The sequence below is a fragment of the Chelmon rostratus genome, chromosome 15 (genome assembly GCF_017976325.1).
Source record: "Chelmon rostratus isolate fCheRos1 chromosome 15, fCheRos1.pri, whole genome shotgun sequence".
Taxonomy (NCBI): Eukaryota; Metazoa; Chordata; class Actinopteri; order Chaetodontiformes; family Chaetodontidae; genus Chelmon; species Chelmon rostratus.
The window spans coordinates 2,741,727-2,758,671 of NC_055672.1; the positions used below are offsets into that span (position 1 = coordinate 2,741,727).

Consider the following 16,945-nt stretch of genomic DNA (forward strand, 5'->3'; position numbering starts at 1 on the left):
GGGCGACGGCGAGATCACACCTCCAACGTCCTGCTGCCTCCCGGAAGCCGCGGAGCACCTTCCATCCGGGGTTAATCAGCAAATAAAACGCACTGTGACTTCTGATAAGACGTTAATAGGCTTAACTCGCGTTTAAGCCGATCTACCTTAACACACTTTCTTTTCAATTACGATGCGCTTTCTAGATTGCAGCACGCTTCGCTTTCAAACGGGGAGATGCTGAAAAGGCAATTTGCATTTTTCAAGCTGCGACGCCCGAGACTCTCTCCCGGCTTTTACCTGCGTCTCCCCGCGATGGAGGCGATAGCGAGAGTGGAAACAACAGACATTTTAACGTGTTGATAAAAGACAGAGGTAGTCGAAATTCCCCGGCTGTGCACGCAGTTCAATTTTGGAGAAATAAAGGCTGAAAGAAAATGTGATTGACTTTGATAGAGGAAACAAAAGGAGGGAGCGGGTGGGGGCTTTGACAGTGGGAGAAAACCATCAGGAGAAATTCAACAGCTTTCACTCCAAAGATCCTCCACCTCGATTAGCCGCCGCGGAACAAAGTGCAACTTCCTGTGTTTGCCGACAGACATCAGACGGTCAATCAAAGGAGGAAAGTTAGAAAGAAACGGCAGCTTTACGGGAGTCATTTAACTCCTGTCAGCTTTCTGCCTTTGACGCCCCCACAGGGGGGGCCTCCTGCCTCCAGTTCAAACTCCCAACAGGGAGGCGACTTCAAACACCAGCCACCTGAGTCCAAGGCGGCTTCCCCACTTCATTAAGCAGAGACAGGTGCGCCGGCAGGAAGAGGAGCGCACCCATCCTCAGACGGAGAGGGGGCGTGTTCTCCCTTAGCCGAGGAAAAGGAGGCGGCGGGGGGGTTAATCTAGTCAGCCGTTTGAGTTCAGCTAGCTTAAAAAAAACCAGAAGGCGCTCCAGAGGGAAGAGACAGGTCAGCCGCTATCTGCCGGGCCCAGCCCTCTAAGAACTTCCTCTCCGTGAAGTGCGAGGGCGAGATAAGATGGAGACAAGCCCTGGGAGAGATCGGCAGCTCCGGGAGGCAGAGAGGCGGCGAGACGGAGAGCTGATAACGCCGGTCCGAGCCCGGAGCGAGGAGGAGGGAGGGCGCAATTACCGAGTTATCATTCAGCCGACGCTTTGATATATCTGCACTCGCTAATTTGATCAAAGCCATAAAATTGTTCTCGGTGAGCGTGCGGGAGAATGTGCAGACCTGAGGATCGGACGGGATGAACGCATCAGGAGGTCGAAATATGAGACGGAAAGACAGTTTTTGTCCTCGTTTTCACAAAGTTGAGAGTGGACGGTCCAGGGGGAGACGTCATGTGACAGACGTCCTGGTGTGAAGTCCGGACCAGGACGTCTGTCACGTGTTTATGATTAAATTATGCTTTTCTCAGTCTCAAATTAAACTTTGCCTAAATAAAATCCAGACAGTTATAATTTAGATCTGTAAGTCTGAGCTGCAAGAGGAAGTTAACAAGTAATTTACACTAAAATGACAACTTTTAGGTCAACAACAGCTGAACCTCTTCTTCTTCGTCCTTTTTTCATTTGGCAAAACTGCATCACAGCCAACACATAGCTGGAGTTTAACCAGTTAAACATCCGTTCAGTCTCCTCCTGCTGAGCATGACACTGATTTAAATGCATCTCAAAGTCACTACATGTGAAGCAGCAGTTATTCCCGAGATGCTGCTCATGACGGCACCAACCTCCGATGAATTCAACACAAGTCCGGGTTACTGACGGCAGCGCGTGTGGCCATTAAATGTTCGTTAAAAGAGCTGGACTACGGCTGGGCAGCTTCGCGCAACGATGGAGAAGATCCATCGCAGTCACAAAAACAGCACGAGGTGTTTTTACTCACAAAAACCCACCTCCACCTTCACCTCCACCCTCTAACCCCTGAAATGATGAACCAGGGCAGCGTGCATACATAAAAACACAAAGACAACAAACATTAGCAAACCACCAGTGTACCCCCCCACCTGCTACCCAGGACACCCAGGATCAACAGCATTCAGACATAAAGGAATGACTTAATTACACAACTTTCCTCCATCATCCATGATGATATCCACAGAACTACAACATAAAATATGAGTATATATATGAAGTACTACATGTATAATATTCTTAACAAGTAAGAAAGCTGAAAAAGACAACTACCCACACATATCTCGAATAAAACGCTCATTTTCTCTCGTAGCCGTGATAATATTTGGCGTTGTGTAATCGTGCTTGACCTGCTCTTCAAAGCTTCACTTGGACACTTTGATCCACCTGAATGTCTCAAACACGCTATAATGAGCTTTTTGTTGGATAAGAACGTCGATTTGAGAGGCAGGCGTCAGCGCCTTCACAGAGAAAGAGAATGAAAAGCTGACTTTTAATGCAGTTTGAGGAGATCCTGAACAAACTCCTTCGTCACAAATAACAGAAACATAATGGAGGACTTCATGTGTATTAAGAGGTGACGGCCCTGGATTCATTGAAGGTTTAATTAGCACCGTTTTGATTGAATACCTGAACCTTTCCTTTTCTATTCATGCAAAGTTTCTCTTCACGCTGAAAACATGGCAAAAGGTGGAAAAAAAAACCTCTTTGAGTGAAGAAAGCAGAACATTTTTCACCCACGTCAGAAGGTCTGGGACGAACTTTTGAACTGACATCTTAATAATAAAAAACAGAAGATCTGCAGTTCATCAGTGGATCCAGCTGAAGGCCAAAAACATTTAGTGTCACTCTGAATAAGATGTGACTGACATCATCTCATTAGCGGGGGGGGAAAAAATAGCCGAGACTCGCAGAGCTTTCACCAAACTTCAAACTCCTGCAGGAAAACAGAAATCACCTCCCCGATGACCTCGACCGCAGCCAGAAAGCAGCTTCCTCTTCCTGTCCAGGCCGACGGACGCCTGAGGTCTTTTGGCAGCAGCTCAGTAACTCGGAGATTCGACTCCCTGCATATCCAATCTGAAAAAACAGGACTCCCCAAACATGGAGGAGCTTCTGCCGTCCAGCAGTGAATCCCTGCAGAGCACGCCCCAACCTCCTACCGAGGGGAGGGAAGGAAGATCCTCCAAGGAAGTGACGATTCATCCAACCAATGTCATCAAGTAACGTCTCGTTTTTACGCTTAAAGGTTCACTTCATGAGAATCAAAAGATAATGCGGACAGTTCTGGTCTCATGCAGCACAGGACGCTGCACTTTGCTTTTTAATGGCAGTTTTAAGGTTAAAACATGAAGCATTACCTTTAAAACGAGGATTTAACAGCCGAGTATCGTTTTGGCCTGTTGGTAAGTTCCTCACAGGATTAATGCTAATTAGCAAGTGCTAATTCAGTACATAACTTGTCCCTGACAAGCAGATTTGATGCCATCAGAAGTTCGCAAATATGTTAATTTTTCCAAATAAAACTAAAACTATCTGCAAATATCTCATGTTATTCAAGTCTGCTGCTGCTAATAAAGTAAAATTTGACAAATTTATCTCCATCACCGACTTCTAGATGCTTTTAATGACACTTTAAATGTTTTACTTCTGTTTGATTTGATTAATTAGTCACAGTTTTTGTTTGTCTTTGGTACGTCACAGGCTATCCTTGTAAATAAGAAATTGTTTTAATGTCTTGGCTGATTAAAAATGACGGTTAAATTAAAAAAAATCAGTTAGTCAATTGACAAACAAATCATCAGCAACTACTTTGACAATTAATCATTTAAGTCATCTTTTCAAGCAAAAATGACAAAAATTCTCCAGTTCAAGCTTCTAAATGTGAGAATTTCCTGCTTTTCTGTCAATGAAGATAAAAAAATATAAATCTTTGGGTTCTGAACTGTTGTTAGAAAAAAACAAGGAATGTCAAGATAGAAATTTTGACTGTATTTTTCCCCATTTTCTGACATTTACAGACAAAACAATCGATCTATCAAGAAAATAATCGTCAGCTGAATCAATAATGAAAGTGGCTGTCAGTTATTGTCTATCGTTAAGACCCTAACTGCCAGGGCGACGACTTCAAAACGTGTTGACATGACGACGATGACGGGTTTGTGACCAAAAAACAAAAAAGCTGCCATTTTTCCATCCTCTTGCTGCAGTCTGAACCTTCGCCCCCCACAATGCACCGCTGCCTGCAGCTGATCATCGCGGTCACGTGTTCGACTGCAGGCCACAAACATGTCACAGAGTTACACCAGTATTCGTCACAACTGGCTCCGTCATCTGGCGTCACAGAGTTTTCTCATATTTACTCACAGCGGCTCTTCAGCAGCAGCAAACTCAGTTCCTGCCGGCGAATACTGACGAAGAATCGGGCGAGAAACAGAGGAAGACGGCGTGGCGGCAGTCTGATCCGCCTGAGAGAGACGCATCGCTGTGGTGGCCGCAGGCTGCTAACTCTATCCCCCTGTTCTCTGCTGGTCCTCGCAGACAGGTAACCTGACCCCAGGTTCACTCCTCAACCCCTCCCCTACCGCTGCAGAAATACCCCCCAAAATACCCTCCCGCCTCCCCGCCTCCCACACCTCGCTGTGTCCCAGGCGGCGGCGGGCCTGTCTGATGTGGTCAGGAGAATAAGACGCTTCGCTGCAGACGCTCTGTGATACCAAAGAAGAAAAAAAGAAGACAAAAGAAGGAGAGAAAATGTGCCCTGCAGGAACGAACAGGTGAAGGAGACGGCCTTTTGAAGGCGGCGAGGGAGGGGGAGGAGGAGAGGGGGAGGGAGAGCCGGTGGGTGAGAGACTGAGCCAAACATAGAGAGTCAGAGACACTGGAGGATGAGGCTGGGGTTGTTTTTCTGTGTCCATAAATCCAATGAAAAGACCAAAACAGACACTCAGACCACTCTTACACTCCAAACTGCTTCCTCCTGACCACGGAAATCCTTAAAAGCACGTCTGCAGGTTCAATATGAATTATTTATTGATGTGTTTTAAGAGTTTTTTGGACAACGTGGAAGAAGACACATAAATACTTGTACTACTTGATTAATTCATTGTTGTGGGAATTCTGGGTTGAACATGTAGAGTGAAATGTGGCTTCTGGCAACCACCTAGGTGACTTTTGGTGAATGGGAATTTTAGAGCGATGTCCTAATCGTGTTGTCATGCCAACGTGGCGACAGGTTATTATTGACAATGAGAAAAACAGGATAGAAAGAGAGAAACAGAGCGAACGGCAGAAGAAAAGGCTGCAGCAGAGTTACAGAGGGCAGAGAGGATGAGGAGAGTAAAGGCAGAGGAAGACAAAGAGAGGCTGAGCAGGAGAGATTAAGAGAGAACGAATGAGATAGGTAGGAGACGGAGGGACAAAGAGACTGATGGAGAAACCCAGCAGGAGGGAGGACAAGGAGGAATGAGGAGACGGCAGCTGAGAGAGAGAAAAGACAAAGGAGGCGGAGAGAAGTTAAAGAACGGGAGGATAATAATGGAGAGGACAGAGCAGACAGAGAGAAGAGAGAGGGAGGTGTAAGAGGAGTTCACTGATCTCCTCCTAATCCTGAGCTGTGTTTCACTTCGGTCTGATCTGAGGAGGAGAAATGCCGAGTGGAGAGGAGGAACTGAAATGAAACAGTCAAAAAATCAAAAGGAAGCGTCAGTCTGCTGACTCCTTTACACCTCCTGTCCTCTCCTCCCCCTCCCTCCTGCACCTCCTTCCCCCTCCCAAAAAACAAAGAGTTGGTGTGTGTGTGTGTGTGTGTGTGATCTGGGGGATGAATGGGAGCTGTGTAGCCCCGATGCTGCAGGATCACCCATCATCCACACATCAAAAGGAGCCCACATTATCCAGCCTCGCAGCCTGATCCTCTGCTACACACCGAAGCCCTCGACCTGCACTGGGCTCGGCCACGGGGCTGCAGGGAGGAGACACCCCCCCCGCCCAGGTACACATTTCACTTGGTCGGGGCGTCAGGTGGCTCTTTAGATGAGGACAGTGACAGCTGAAGGTGAAGTGAAAGCAGTATTTCTACAGACCTGCAGCTCAGCGCACGCTTCTGAAAAGACAACGTCGTGTTTTAAAGCTGACGCGACAAAAAATGAGACAAAAAGAGAGCTTATTTCTCTTATTGCTAATTTCTGATGAATCAGTTCATCATCAGAACTCAAAGAAATGTCTTAAAGGAAACTTCTCGCTTTGCAATAGAAAGTAGGAAAGAGTGCAAATCTAAAAATACTATAAAAGTTAAAAGAAGCAGAATAAATTTCACACAGATAACATATGAGAATATTCAGTATGTGTAAGTACATAGATGAGAACTGCAAAACTGTCCCATTACTTGTATTTTTATTACTTATATTACTATACTTCTATTTTATTGTACTTTTAAGCACTGTTTTAATGCCCTTTGTTGTAAAATGTTTGGTTAAAAACATAAATAATTGATTTCATGGTGAATTAATGTTTCCTTAAAATCAGCTAAAAGAGAGATAAAAATATATACTTTAAGTTAAAAACCTGCTATTTACATTATTTGCAGTGACAGTAAGAATCACACAGTTAAATATTCTGAACACTATTTCCTGATAGCAATTGCTGGAAATGATTTGACAGGAAGTGCTTTTATTTTGAAGTGAAACAGAGTAAGTTGTGCGTTTTCTTCCTGCTAGTTGAATTGTTAGTTGAGATGAGCACTGATGAGATGCAACGTGGCCGCCATGCCTTTTGTTTATAGTTGTACTGCAGCATTTTAAGCAGTAAATGTTCAAACTGAAGAGAAAGCGTCCTGGTCGTCATTATGAAGCTCTCACTACCCCACACCCTTATTGTTGTTGACATTATACGGTTCTATTGTTACTACGGCTGTAATGTCACGAAGACAAAGAACGAACTAATGCCTAACGAACGCTAATCTTGATTGTTTAATCTGTAAACAAACGCATGTCAAACAGCGCTTTGTGGTCTTAGAGGGCGTTTCATGCTGGAAACCATTAACACCAGTTAATCCGTCCGTCCGGGGCTGGGGTGTGAGCTGCCACAAACAATCCGTTAGCAGCCTGGAAACCAGTCTGAGACGTGTCGCCTTAAACTGCTTTTAGGTTTTTACTCTATTTTTTATAATATGAACTGGAGAGGAGCCCAAATCCTCAAATGTTTGAAGCTATAAGCAGCAAACTTCAACAATCAATAGATTATTAAAGATGCCATTAATTTAAGAAGATGCACCAAAGGAGCAATAAAGCAATAATTTAAGATATTATTATGGTGGCATATTAACAGTTTTACTGCCTAATCAGAGACCAAAACGTATGCTCTTATGCATGCAAACCAAGTCCAGCCCGCATGTAGCAAAGCCTCCAGCAGCGAAGACGTGTTTTATCCGCTGTCAGGATATTGCAGCGCTCGCTCTTTACCTCCCGCTCTACTGTTGCACTCATGCTAACACAAGTATGGATCAGGTTGTCGGTAAAGTGCCTCAAATGCAGAAAAAAAAGCTCCTGGTGTAGAGGTCCGTCCCTGCAGCAGTATGAGGTAATAAGGCTCGGTGCCAGCTCTGCCCCGGAGAAATAACCAGCCGGCCGAGGCAATAAATAGAGTGCTAGATTCTCGCTGACACGGGCGGGCCGGGCCAGCCCATTAAAAGCTGACCTCCTCGACCTTGGAGGAGCCCAGACTGAGTGTACGCCCACTCAACCACCTGCTCCTCCTCCTCCTCCCCCTGAGCACTGAATGAGGAGCAGGGAGATGTATGCATATAGGAGCTAAGACTCCCGGAGGCACACTGGATCAGCTTGTTTATATTTCTTCTCAGAAAAATGTACATTTGGGACAAAACATCACAACCCAACCAGAAAACACTCAACCAAGGCTTTACAAGCTTCGACACTTTCCATTAATGTATGTCCAATATTTAAATCTCATGAAAAGACCAAAATAATCAATCAATCAAAGCATCCACTAACAAGTAATGTGTGTATTTCAGCCTGATAGATCTTCTTCCTCTGTGTCATTGAGCTCCATTATTACCAGAAATGATTTAAAACCCATCAGGGAGCCACACGGTTGTTCCTTCATCCCCACGAACACACACACACTGCAGTTTATTTTAACTCTCTCTCACACACACACACACACACCCTCCTGCTGACACAAAAACTCACTACAGCACCAAACGTGGATTAATCCGCCGCTAAAAATAGTCCCAACAAATGCTCTATTTCCTCCTGTTTGAGCAACATTAGCTAAAAAACTGCAGTGACAGCAGCTGTTTCAGGAGTTACTGAGCTTTTTTTAATCTAACTATGGATTTGTGATCTGTCACCAATTCTCCGTTTATTAGAAAAGGAATTAACTGCTTGTAACTTTCCACTGAATATCCCTGAAAACGTTTGCAGGATTTTGAGATATTCTAATTAACTGGGCTGCAAACATAACCTCTGTGCTGAGGCGCTAACCCTCTGAGCTGTGTTATTAGCTGCGTTTCCGTCCAAACGGGTCTAAAAAAGTCGGTTAATTAAAATGCAAACCGGGTGTGACTTCTTCATTAGCCGGTGTTATGTGAACGCTCCCAACAGGACGTGACGATGTTCGATTATTAAACGAGCGCCAGTGGCTGCGGTCCATCGTGACATTTTATCGCTGCTTCATACCTGAGGTGGCATTTATGATATTCTAATGAATTCATTTGTTTCCACCGTCCACACTCTGGATGGTGTTTTTGTCTGCAGGGTGCCTCTGATTGGTTACCTGGGAGGTGTCCTCGACCACGGGGTCACCTGGACACAGGAGAGGCGTTAAACTCTGAATCTGATTCCCTACACCTTCGTCACATCTTTCCAATGTCAATACACCAACTCTTTCACTTTAGCAAAGAGCAAAACTTATTTTTTACTCACTGTATTAACGTACAAACTAAAAATAGATTAAAACAGGCAAAAGCTGCCTTTCCACTGCCCCTAGAAATGCGCAAATCCTAAATATTGCAATAAAAAAACGGTAATGGAAACACCTAAATTTCGAAAATCCTCTCAAATATCGCAAAAACATTTTTACGCTCTCCTGAGGTGGTTTTTTTTCAGACGTGTCGATATCAAAGTGTATCGCAAAAGTGTAACGGAAACACTTTTTTCACATTTACACGTCACCGAGGTCAGCGGACTCCCCGTTTCGGGCCGGCCGCGTGCAGTCAGATATAACGTCTTGTCAATTTTGTATTGTATTTGTATTGCATTATAATTGTTTAATTATTGTTTTCTGGATGTATGTTCAAAGGACACCTCAGTAATTTACAGTCCTGTGTTCTGCTGCTGCTCCGCCGGCGCGAGCTGACGCTGTCAAAGCGAGCTGACGCTGTCAGAGCGAGCTCGCGGAATAACACAGTGATAAATAATAGGCCATTAAAATCAGTGATCGCTCTAAGTCAACAGATCATTTCTTTATTTCACCTTCAGCATGTGCTTTTTAATTGTCAGGCTTTGTGTTACGTTTTACCGACGCACAGCACGCACACACACATCTCGCGGGACGTCCGAGAACTTAAGAGAATTTCGGCTGGTTCGCTGTTCAATGGAAACACCTGCAAGTCGCATTCGAACTTTGCCGAAATTTCAGAAATATCGCTTTTATTTTGCGAACAACTGTAATGGAAACGCAGCTAGAGACGTTGATCCGATACCTCTACAGCTAAAGCTTTGTTTAAGTTTCGGCCACTAAAACCACCTGAAGGGAGGGAAGGATTGTCTTCGTCAATAAAAGAAGCCAGTGTTGACTGAAAATGGTTCAGAGATCTGCACTTTGCATCCAAACCTTCTCGCTCAAGTCGTGTTCATCCAAGACTGTTCTCGCTCCTGCAACAAGGAGACGATAAAAGAGGAGAATCTCGAGGACAACGACGGAAACAACTGGAGAAAGTTTTGAAAAAAGAAATCTCTTAAAGAGAAAATAAACTGAACTGTTGTCCAAGTCACATTCACACTGTCCTGAGCAGCAACAAAAGATCTGGACTATAAACCGGATTAGCCGACATGACGTCACTTGTTTCCATTGTTCCGACCGGCCTCGCTGTTTTCCTCTCTTTGCCATCTGCGGCTGCCACGACCGTGTGTCCTCTCTCAAACTAGACAAACGTCTGTATTGAAAGTGACGGATCCCTTCAACAGTGCGAGCTAAAGTTTCCGTCTTTTGAATAAACGTCTCTGATCAAAGGGACGTCCTGTCATATGTGCCGCTTCAACATTCGGCCTATTTTCCAAAACAAGAGGGGGATGAATTAATCATCGGCGCTGAGCGAATGTGCAGAGTAAGAGCATCGTGAGATGAGCTGTGTGACTCTGTGATGGATGAGCCCGTCGCGGCCGCCTCAGCAGCACAGCTGAGGAATTCAGAGAACGTCGTCGTGTAAATGGGAACATTTTAACGTCGGCGTCGTTGTGCGCGAGAATCAAACATCCGAAATGTCAGCCGACCGCCGCAGGAATGTTTAGCCAAACGCGGCCTCGCCGATGAATCAGCGCTCTGTGTCTTACAAGCAGCAGACCTCTTGCTCATCTGTATGAAAATATTTACAAACTTTCTATGGAAGTAATCAGAAGATGAGACGTCAAACCCAGAAGGAGAAATCCGCCCTCGGATGCCCTTCTGCTGCGATGCATCATCGGTCTGCGATGCTGAAAGAGCTCCGGCAGTGATTCTGTGGTGAAAACTCTACTTTCCTACACGTGTTTCTGCTTCTGAAATTGATTTTCTGTGCTTGCTGTTCAGTTCAGAATGAGCAGGATTCACATCCCCGACTCGAAACAGAAAATGTGTTGCGGCTTGCGATGCAGCCTGGAGTATTTTTTAAGCAGCTGTGGGCGTAGAAATCGGTCTCTACACCTCTCCTCTAATGGACTTCTCTGTGTGCGATGGCTGAACGTGGGCGCAAACACGGCTCTCTTCTAACTGACGAGAAAGAGCTGACGTTTCCTGTCGATTTTAAAAACTTCTACAACATAACAGCTGGCAAAACAATCCTACCACCAAGTCCTTGAGTAGCTGCTCTGGAGCTTTCAATCACACCACACTATCTTCCTCAGAGCTTTACAAGGTCAAGAGTGAACTTTCAATCAACTTTAAAGCCGAAGCTCAGAAGGAAACATGAACGTGTGCAATTGCATGAGAGCTGCACGAAGTCCATTTGCTGATGAAGCTTGTGTGATACGATCAAAAGCCCTGAAATCCAGTCGGCCATCTGGAATCAGTGCCTTGCTCAAAGGCTCCTCGCAGGTTGGCTGCACAGGACACATGAACATGAACACGCTAACTGTGATGCAGCTGGAAGCACAGATGCTGCTCTGCTCTCCGTTCAGTTTCTGTTGCTTGAAACCATATTTTACACGATGCAGGTCTGCAGCAGAAGCTTATTCTTCAGCTGTTATAGTGTGAAAGACGGGAGGTTGATTAATTTATCATTTTTGCCATAAAAACAAGTCAAACATGTCTATAAATTTGGAGTGAATCCCAAACACTGCCTGACCCGAGTGGGACCCCAGTCCTGCAGTGTGAGGAGGAGGAGGAGGAGGCTGAGGGCAGGGGGAGAGGAAGGTTGAGACAGTGAGATGTGCTGTGACGTAACAGCCAGAGGCGAGCGCTCGCCTGCCTTTGCCTGCCTGCTAAACGGTAGCTGTCATCTCCTGTCAGGCTGGCGGCGGCAGACGAGGCGGCTTCCCCTTCCCTCCTCGGGCCAGAAGACGCACATCATCTCCAATCACGGCTGGCTGCTGTGACGGGCCGCTGCAGCCATCTCACCAGAGAGACTGACTGCTAACTGCTGCACACACACACACGCACAGCCTGATTTCATATTCCACACTGCCGCTGCTGCTGAGGTGGCTTAGCTCGCACTGACTCGCTGAAAGCGTATGATTGGCCGTCCGCGGAGAGCAGCCTGAGCTTCAAATAAACATTAGACTTTTGTTCTTCTTCTTGTGTTTTCTGCTGGGTATCAGTGACGCCCGTCTCCCTGCGCTGTCATCGCCTGTCTGCCTGCCTGCCATCCAAGCCAGTCTCTCCTCCTCTGAGGGGCCGGGTCCATCCGGCCATATGTCCATCAAGCTCTACTGTACCGCCCCAGGCACACACACACACACACACACACACACACACAGGCCTACCCAGCTGTCCCAGCACCAGACAGGAAACGAGTGGACGGGCAGATTTTGTGAATGGATTAGCTGCATAAATTAATAACACATCATCACTAATTAAAGGAACAACACGCCCTGTTTTTACTGTCGCACAGCTGACGACGGCCACAGGTTTAAAACTGTTGACTGAACAATACCACTCGATCAAATATTTATCTGACAGCTGCTGAGATCTGTCTCTCAGCTCATCTCCCCTCCCCCACCAAACACACACACACACACATTTATCCCACGAACTACACATGCGAGACCTCCACCCTCATGTTTCAGGAATCATTTTGGGGAAATAAGCTCGTTTGCTTTCCGAGCCTACGAAAGCAAACTGACGCGGCACAAAGTCAAACACGCTCACACCTGCCCTTCACAGGTCACACACATTCAGCCATCAAGCCTTTAACACTTATTTTCCATCACAACAAGAAAAAGAAATCAACAAATATGGTGAGATCATTAGTTTTTGTACATCAGCTTCCTTTTGAGGAAACTTCCTGTAAATAAATAATCAGACGTGACGGAACAAAAATGACTGTTGCAAAGAAAATTAAACTCAATTGTTGAAATTTCTGAACAACCACTTTGTTTTTTTTCACTTTCAGAGCTGGAAACGCTGGTGGCTGCTGTGATCAAACCAGTGACTCCTGGTTTGAAGGGCCTCCTCTCTCCTCATTAGCATACCAAAAACACAACACAAAGGGGCCCGCAGATCTCTCTCTTTCTACACATCTGACTGCCGAGGAGTTAAAGTGCGATGCTGCCGAAGCGCAGGACGAGACTTTGCATTTTCTTTCATCCCTGAACGACCCCACTGCGGACGGAGAGAGACGAGACAGATGCTGCTCATTTAAAAGACTATAATTGACTCAGCAGAGCTGCTGTCAGGACGCGGCTCCGTCAGAGAGCTTCCACCACGCCCCGAAACGCCGACAGCTACGATTTACTGCAGTAGTTGGTGTTGGGGAAGAGGACGGATGGAAGGAAACGACGGAGCGAGGAGCGTTTCCTTGAACGCGGCCCAACACCTGTAAAAAAAAGCGACAAAAACCGGGTGTGAAACCAAGTTCTATCCGAAAAGAGAAATGGATTCTTCAAAGAGCAAGAGGCCCCGCTGAAATGTAGACTTTCACACACTTCAAACGCCTCTTTTCCCAGACGTTTTGGGGCAATAAAAACGGCAGAACGGTTTGACAAGAGCCGGGGAGCTGTGCTCACTGAGGTAGTTAAGGTCAGGGCAAACGTCATTGATTGAACTAAGTGCTCCGCTGAAAACAGCGCGCCTCAATCAATGCTGCCTCTAATGGCGCGAGGCGGAGCTCCCCGAAGACCTCGGCTATAGACGGATGTGACAAAGTCATCCGGAGGTGCCCGAGTCACGTTCCTGCTGCCGGCCGGCTCGGCCGCTCTCAGCTCCCGGTTTCTCCTCCGATGGCAGAAGTTAATGAAAATGCCGTTACTGAGACAGGCCGTCGATGAGGCGGCGGCGTAAAACAGAGTGAAAGACAGAAAGGAGTTTAACTAGGGGGGCACAGCTGTGACCGGCTCAGTGGCTGCAGCCTTCTCCAAACCGGACTCATGATCAGAATGAATGCACGCGTTTGATCTGCTGCTGCTAACTCCATTTACTACTTTAATTGATTAGAAACAAAACTATGAATTCATTAATTGATAATAAGGTAATTTGGGCTGATAGAAAGATTTTATTTCTCCGGTGAATGAATAAGGAAAGAGTCCAAACTTCATTCATGACTCTCACTGAATGAGGAAAAAGGGGGATCAATGAATATTTACTCTTTTCTGTGAATAACGCCACAGTTTGGATCTTTGCATGTGTTACAGCTTCAGCCACCGTTCCTGCATCAAAGCAACTGTTTGACATCTTTGCTACGAGAAGACTGACATCAATGCCACATCTGTGCGGTAAATATAACGGCAGAGCTATTAGCCGGTCAGCGTATCTTAGCACAACAGCTGGAAACAGCTGCTCTGTCTCTGTCTGAAGGTTACAAACCTCTAAAGCTCAATAATTAACACGCCGCACCTCGTTTGTTTAAAGGACTACACGGTATTGTTTCACGGAGGGTTACAGGACCATTTCTTGGCAGGGCTTGATGACTTCCTGGAGTTTTATCCTCACTGTGTGGTTGCCAGGCAACCAGCAGAGACTCCAGGAACTTACTACACCCAGGCCAGAAGATAAAACACCATATTACCGAATGTGGAACTATTCCTTTAATAATTACTGCAACTCATCCACTGGCCAGTCTTCCTCCTTCCTGTTCTCCACCTCATACATCAACTACAGCTCATTCACACAAGACAGAGGTGAAGTTACCTTCACTGTGTTTGGACAGGTGAGCGAAGGGCAGCTCAGGTTTTTATTTGTATTATTTTCAAAGCAGAAAAAAATGAAGAGTCCTCTTTCTTTACATTTCAGTCTCTTTCTCCTTTTAACCTCAGTCTCTATGTTTTTTCAGTTTATCGAACGATCAGCTCTCACAATAAATAACTTTACTGCCAAACTCCGATCAGCTTCGCGCTGCTTCGTCCTCCCAGAGACCCGATGGTTTACCAGCTTGTTATGAATACTTTATTTTCTTTCATTAAGAGACTGGACAGATTTGTGCATTGAAGTGACAATTTATCAATTCTGGGTTTTATTCGTTAAAAAATGGGCAATCTGATTTCAAACACATCATTTGCAGAGTTTACACACAGCAGTTCATGTGTTTCTTCCTCCTTTTCATCTTCACTTCCAATTATCAGAAGCCAGCATCATAATAGCTCCTTGTTTTTGGTCTAAATTGATGGGATTATCTTCAATTACAGCAACTGATGCCAACTTTTGGATGACTGGGATGCAAAACCCAGCTGAAACTCACGAGAACCTTTAGAAAATCGATGGAAACTGAAAATAATGAAGCTTTTGTGGGAGTCTGTATATCCACCGACGTCAAGGCTGAAAAGATCAACCAGTGGCTGCTGTGTTTCGAACCGCCGTCACTGTGTTCTCCTTTTACTTTGTGTCCTCTCTTTTCCTGAGAGGATCCAAAATTACACCCTCTCCTCCAGTGCCCTGCCCTCCACTAACAATGTCCACACACACACACACACACACACACACACACGTACACAGATGAAAGGCTCAGCCCTAATGACAAGGTACCCCGTCCACTTAATACTTCAAAGATTGGGCTTGGGGGGGGCATGATACCCCCTCTCGCCCCTCCCACATCCACCACAATTAGCCGAAGCCTGAACCAAACTAGGACCGGCCTGAAACCTCCATCTGCATCCAGCTCCGTGTAACCAGCCTCCAAACAAACACACACTGGCAGCAGAGCCATAAGCTAACACACACACACACACACACACACACACACACACACACTAACAAACGCTCGCACTGGTCACACACACTAATTCAAGTGTAATCAGACGCATATGCTCGCTTCTCCACACACACGTAAATAAAATTACACATAAACAAACAGAGCGCCACACGTGGGCAGACACCCAGCTAACGCACAGATCGTCCTTTTTGAGCAAATGGTCGCAGGAATGAATCTGGAGAAGTGAGTCATGACGTTTCTTTTGCTGCATCTCAACCAGAAATCAGACCAATAACACAGAGCGAGTGTGTGACAGGTTGTTCTCAGACAGGATCTTCAAATGCAACAGCAACACAGGGAGCACGGAGGGTGTTGAATGAATGAAAGGAGGCGAGTGGAAGTCACAGATGACCGCTGGATGCAGAATCTCTTAGCTGAAGCAAACCAACACACCGTCGTTTGTGTTGCTTCTTCATCATTAAAACATGACGGCGACGGCTTTGCACTGATGTCATCATGCTGCCTCTTTGATTACAATGAGCCGCCTGTGTTTCGAAACACACACGGGTGGGGCGAGGATCCGATCCCACCTCAGAGATCCAGGTTAAATTCCTCTCAGCGCCACCGCCTCCGGCTAGGCGATATCTTCTAACCAACACATTTCACGTCGCTGATGGCTGTGAAGCCGATGAAAGGGCGGATCTGTGGGACGGCGGGAACCTCATTCCTCCACGGTAAAGCTCATCACCGGCATTGTGAAACGGAGGCGGCTCCATGTGTGTCAGCGGGGGGAAGTGGCTGTCTAGCCCTCTGCAGCACAGGCCAATTAAAATGCCATTGTTTAATAAAAACAGTCTGAGATCATGATGGCTGTCAGCTCGCCGTGACCTGCTTTCCATCCACAAAGCTGTTGTGTGAGTTAGTCTGTCACCGTCTGCAGGCGTCAGGAACAACACACCCTCGCAATGCCTGGCCTTAAACTGCTAACTCGTTAGCCGGTTAGCAAGTCTGCTTATTCACTAGCTAGTAAGTTCTCTAGCTCAATGGCTCGCTAGCTCTTGGGGGAGCTAATCTGCAGGTTGTATACAGTATTCAAATTCCAGGTTTGTACCATTGATTGTAAATAAAGGTGGACAATATTGTGAAGTCAAAACATATTGATAGCCCCCTGGTGGCTGGCTGCAGTATAGGTCATTAACCATGTTGAGGGATGGGCCAAACTACAAAAAAGGGTCGTCCATCTTTACAGTCTATGGCTTCTACTAACGGTCTAAAGGGATAGTTAGCCAAATTGTACCACTTGTTCCACTCATGTCTGCACAATAAATATGATGCTACAGTCAGCAGCAGCCTAGCAGCACCTTTTAAGTTATATCTCAGTTGTTTTGAGAGTTTACAGGTGGATGTTGTTAGCTTTGGACACAGCCAGGATATCTGTTGGGCCATTTCCAGTCTTTATGCTTACCTAAGCTACCTAGC

The 16,945-nt window shown here is 45.9% G+C and overlaps 1 protein-coding gene across 1 annotated transcript in view; it reads right to left on the reverse strand.

Annotated features, from left to right (window-relative positions):
* The window catches only part of brf1a (BRF1 RNA polymerase III transcription initiation factor subunit a), a 110,183-nt gene that overhangs the window by 46,470 nt on the left and 46,768 nt on the right, over nt 1-16,945 (reverse strand). The gene's annotated exons all lie outside the window — the stretch shown is intronic.